This window comes from Solanum pennellii, chromosome 12 (genome assembly GCF_001406875.1).
Source record: "Solanum pennellii chromosome 12, SPENNV200".
In the NCBI taxonomy this organism is placed as follows: Eukaryota; Viridiplantae; Streptophyta; class Magnoliopsida; order Solanales; family Solanaceae; genus Solanum; species Solanum pennellii.
In genome coordinates this window covers 61,810,699-61,816,697 of record NC_028648.1, presented here as the reverse complement: position 1 = coordinate 61,816,697, position 5,999 = coordinate 61,810,699, and the positions used below count along the sequence as shown (strand labels likewise).

The 5,999-nt window shown below is 30.6% G+C and overlaps 1 pseudogene; it reads right to left on the bottom strand.

Moving 5' to 3' along the window:
- Window positions 1-3,466: 3,466 nt before the first annotated feature.
- LOC114075336 overlaps window positions 3,467-5,999 on the bottom strand; it is a 7,411-nt pseudogene continuing 4,878 nt past the window's right edge.

Sequence of the window (5,999 nt, the reverse complement as noted above, 5' to 3'; positions counted from 1 at the left end):
TGAATATAATTTCTATTTGCTTGTAGTATTAGCTACTAATTGAAAAAAAGTGTTCAAACTATTTCACTTGTTTTTAACCCTATTTTATAAATTTTAACGAATATATTTGCAATCACAAATTTTTTGATAATCAAAATTTGTTCCTAATTGTTTTGCATTTTTATTAAAAATAGATATTCACAATATTTGTCATTTTAAAGATTAAAACATAATAATTAGTCATTTCTTCCTTACCTTGGTCATACGTATAAGAAGATATTATACTATTTAAAAAAAATATAAATACTGATAAAAGTACTTTCTCCGTCCCTTTTTACTTGTCTACTTTTCTTTTATAGTTGTCCTTACTTACTTGTCTATTTAGGCAAATCAAGAAAGGACAATATTTTTTACCTATTATACCCTCAATTAAATAACTAATTTCTTTGAAGATGTAGAACTTTTCGTCAACTTCAGAATTAATAGGGCTAAAATAGTAACCTCACTACGTCATTTAATATTTTCTTAATAGATATGACAATTCAAAAGTGAACACGTAAAAAGGGACGGAGGAAGTAATAAATAAGGATAATAAGTAGTATATGTAGCTTTTACTTTAAGTGAGTCAAGAGTGAATGTTAGCAATGAATAGTGGTCATTTCATTTAAACAACTCTAAGCCTATTTTAGATCATGTTCCATTCACTGCTCTTTTCTCAAGTAAGTTTGTAATCAATGAAGTATCAAAATTGTGATGTACCGTACAATTTCACCCAGTTAATACTAAATAAATTTAATGAAAGTTTAAAGATAATATTTATCTTCGATCTTGATTTGAACTGATGGAAAAAATTACTATTTCAATAAAATAATAAGATAATATATTTCTAAAAAATCCTTATATAAATATATGTTCCCATTTTATAAATTAATCCCTCCGTTCCTTTTTACTTGTCCGCTTTTCCTTTTATAGTTGTTCCTAATTACTTGTCCATTTTGACAAATCAAGAAAGGACAATTTCTTTTAAATATTATACCCTAAATTGAATGAATAATACTTTGAAAAATATACAACTTTTCATCCACTTCATGATTAATAAGGGTAAAATGGTAAACTCACTACGTCATTAATTACTTCTTAATAGGTGTGACGATTCAAAAGTGAACAAGTAAAAATGGACGGAAGGATTAATAATTATTTTTAAATGCAAATATATCTAAGTGAATGATTTTATTGTGTATCATTTCTTGTTAAACTCTTAATCTTGTTGAAGTTCATCTCTACATTTTCTTACTGCATCAAAAAAAGTTTCATTGTTGTCTTTTCGAACTGTATCATAAAATTGTGAAGAGTTCTATATGCGATAAGTGTTTTTTTTACACATAAATGGTTTCAACTGTATTGCTTCATCTTCAACTTCATTATTAACATTATTTTTTATTTTATCCACAATTTCTTTTAAGCCCTAAATCTCTGAACATATATCATTTTCAACTAGAGAATTCAACAGATTATTAATGTCCATTTTACTGGCACAATTGAGAACATTAATTATGACATCAAATAAATTAATGACGTTTTCACAAGTGGATTTATTCAAAATCAGTGAGATTTCATCCTCCGAATTAGGGGTGTCAAAAATGAATTAGAACATAGATAACCCGCCCAGAACTTAAGGATTGGGCTTAAGATAACTTGAATTAGGTTCAATCTCAATTCATTCAAGTCTAACCTATTTAAGAGAATCCTCAATTGATTCCAATTCAATCTCCAATTTAAACCCGTTTTAAAACTCTTTACAAAGACATGTTCCTATATTAAATGCATGAATTATTATCTAATATATTTAACAGTTTTAGGATTTATCTATCCAATTGTTACTTTTTTTAAAAAAAATCTTGAGCAAAAAATCGAATTGTGATTAAAAAAGATGAATATCACTATGTTAAAATTATTGAGATTAATGGGGTCAAATTGAGTGGGTCAAGACTCAACCCTTTTTTAGCCCATTTTAACCCAACCCCATTTGAGTCCAAAGTAAATTTAGGTGCGCCAAGACCCAATCATATTTCTATCTCAACCCATTTACTATGTCCAAGTTCAACCCAACCCGCTCATTTGACACCCCTACTCCGAACAAATTTTGTAGTGACGAAAATAATTTACTTTTGTCTCTTTTTCAATATTTGTTGTTCAAGCTGGGATCGCAAACTTGATAGCATCCAGAACATTAATCTTTTCTGGATTAGTTTGTCCGACTTTATAGCCTTTTAATATCCTTCAATAAAATATGTTGTGATGATACGGCTTGAAATCTCTATTTATATCAGTATCACAAAGTTAAACATCAAAACACTCTTTAAATTAATAAATATTAGTTTATTAATTAAATATTATCTCTATAAATAATAATATTTCATGATCTCAGCTATATTAATTTGACGAGGTTTTAATGTATGATTACAATTTGAAAGATTACATAGGAGGAAAATATTTGCAGTAACCTCTCAAGAAAATGGTCTACTAATGATTCAAATATTATTTATTTTCTTTAAATTTATATGATTCTTTTCATATATTTTTTTTGTAAAATTAATATTGTTAACTTTCAAAGCTAAATTAGGTTATGATTAAAATATTTAAAAATAAGAAATTAAATAGTGAAAAACTATATAAAAATTATTAAAATTATAATTTTTTCATATCGAATCAACTCATTCAGGTTTCTTCTTCTGCTTCAGGTATAACTCTATTTTAGGTTTATATCACTCTTAACTTCATTTGCTCAGTTGTTGCAGTCAACGATGAGCAACTCTCCATGTCAGTTCTCTTTTCTTTAGTCAATACTACGTATCCACTTCTAATAAAGTGTTTTTCTTTTTTAAATCTTCTTAAAAATAATTCGAGAAATCTCAAGACAATAGGAGTAGTTACAAGACTAAACCGTAAAATATTAGTATAAAATAATTAACTATGACAAGTAAAAAAAGCAAGAGAGAGTAATTTATTATAATCCCTCTGTCTTATGTGACACATTTTGCTCTTTGAAATTGAAATAGATTTATATTGTTTTTGCGTAGTTTACAAATATAAATTGTCTGACTTTCATAAGATGAAATGTCTCACATTAATTTGAACAGTATAACATTTTTTAAATATATAGGTCTAATTTTAAGAAATACTTAAATTTTCATATCCCAATTTATAGTTAGCTTTTTTTAAAAAAAAAAATAAATCTCAAAATCCAACATTTTGATAGAGGGTGGGCAGTTGTCAAAATCATTCTAATTTTAGAATTTAAAAAAAAATAAAGGAAAATCCTATACTACAAAAAGTAAACTAACAATCCAAGCTAACATGCATTTGCATGTGGGCAGAATGGATGCTAACTTCTACTCAAATCAATAACAAAAAATCCAATGAGCTCTTTCCTATAAGGTAAATATAATTTTATCTTATTCTTATCACCTTCTTTATCTACTCTATTTCATGCATAATACGGTGCTTGTAGAGAAGCCGTTGGCGGCGATAGACCCTTCTTTCCTTCGCTGGGTTTCATCTTCTTTAATATTTCGACCGTGTTCACCACTTCACTCGAATTTTTTGTTTTTGATTTAAGAAATACAAAATTGTCCTTATACTGTCCATCACTATTACTCCATCGTAACATATCTCAGATCCTTGGTCATCGCTTCGATACAGATCCTGTAGATTTACTTTTATTGCATTTTTCTGGTAATGGCTTGCTTATTTTCGGCTCCCACCTACAGTATGTTCCGGCAGGTATCGTCTCCAATTCTTCTTCCTCCCACGACGCCGTTGATTCACTTTTTTCGAGAAACAATTTTTTCAACGGAATCAGAATTGATTTATCAACATCCTTCAAATCTGAATCGCAAAGCAAGAGACTACGGATGAAAAAAGGGAAATTTGGCTGCTGAAATTTATTCTGGCCGTCATAGATTAATTTGTCCAAATTATCAGAGACTAAAGAGAATTCAAAATCTTTTTCTCTATGATTCTCTTCCTCCTAAAATTCTCTTCCTCCTAAAATTCATGTTGGGTATGTAGCAAGAATTGATGGGAAATAGAGGGAAGGAGAGGAATTTGAAAAGTTTAAAACTTGAAAGGTTGGGAACTTGAAAAGTCCTCTAATGCTTTAATAAAAAAGGCAATAGTCCCTCATCGATAATGGAAATGAAAATAGGAGAGTTAAAATAAATAAACACTCCTATTAATTGTTAAAAGGGTTGGAAAGAGGGAACCCTTCGCGCCGTCGTCGTCTTCGCTCGCTCGCTTCGGCTTCGGCTACGGCTTCGGCTTCGGCTTTGGCTTTGGCAAATGATCGATCGAGAGATAATTTTTTGGATAAATTTATTTTAATTATTTATTTAATTAATTAAATGGCCAAAAACTATTTTTCAATTAATTAGTTGATAACAGAAGTTAACCGAAATGTTTTCAACTTTTTAGTTAACCCGACCCGACTCGGATCCGCGCGCGTGACCCGTTTTAAATTCCGTTATATTTAAAAATTCCCGCCATGACTGTTCTGAAAGGTTGCAACTTTCAGGAACAGTCAATACCATTTGAAGTTTGCAACCTTTCATTAATGGTCGTGTCAATTCTGAAAGGGTTGCAACCTTTCAGAATATATTCTTCTTGCCTATAAATACCATTCAGTCTTCAGAATATTTCCCTACGAATTCCTTCTTCTTAAAAACACTATTTCTTCATGTACTTTCCTGCTGTGGATTGATTCACTGACAGTAGAGTTTTTGGTATCGATACTCTACTGTTTAAGATCATTTTACCCTGGGAGGTTATATTCCAAATCAAACCTCGGATACTAGAGGGGAATAATTTCCTTAAGGGGACACTGTGAATTCAGTGGACTTGATTTTCTTCCTAAATTATTAAAAAGAGTATTCCAAATTCTGGTAAGTTTTTACAGATTCATTTATTTTTTACAAATAAATTTCTGTTCATCTTACTTATTGGTTCTAAAAATCTCAGTTACTTCGTGTTTCTGAATGATTTATTACAACCAGTAATTTCTGATTTTCTTAACACAGATTGGCAACAATCTTAAGGAAATTATTAAATCTGTGTTTCTGGTGGAGACAAAAATCTTTGTGATTTTATACTCCTTTAAGTCTGCAATTATAGTTTATTGCTTACTTATATTGTATCAATTTTTGTTTATCAGAAATGGAAAACACTGGTGTTACAGTGGCTGTTGCTGCACCAGCCCGAACTCTTGTATCACAAGCAGAGAAACCGGGTAAATTCACAGGTGTGAATTTCAAAGGATGGCAGCAACGAGTATTTTTCTGGCTTACCACTCTTGGTTTGCAGAAATTTACAAGTGAAGATACTCCAGTTCCTGCTGTTGATATCCCAGACAGGGAAAATTTTATGATTGTTGAAGCATGGAAACAGTCATACTTCCTATGTAAATGTTACATTTTGAGTGCTTTAGAGGATGACTTATATAATGTCTATAGTGCAATAACAACTTCAAAAGAGTTGTGGAATGCACTTGAGAAGAAATATAAGACAGAAGATGCATGCTTGAAAAAGTTTGTGGTCGCAAAGTTTTTAGACTACAAAATGGTAGATAGTAAAATGTTGGATCACAAGTGCAGGAACTTCAACTCATTCTCCATGATCTGATTGCTGAAGATATGGTNAGGAACTTCAACTCATTCTCCATGATATGATTGCTGAAGATATGGTAGTAAATGAAGCTTTTCAAGTGGCTGCAATGATAGAGAAGTTGCCTCCTTCGTGGAACGATTTTAAGAATTATCTAACGCACAAGCGTAAAGAAATGAAGCTTGAAGATCTTGTGATTCGGCTCAAGATTGAGGAAGATAANAGGATCTTGTGATTCGGCTAAAGATCGAGGAAGATAACTGAAATGCCGAAAAGAAGTCGCGTAAGAGTTCAACAATCATTGGAGTTAATATTGTTGAGGAAGCTCCTACCAAAGACAAAAAGAGAAAGAAGTCCAACGG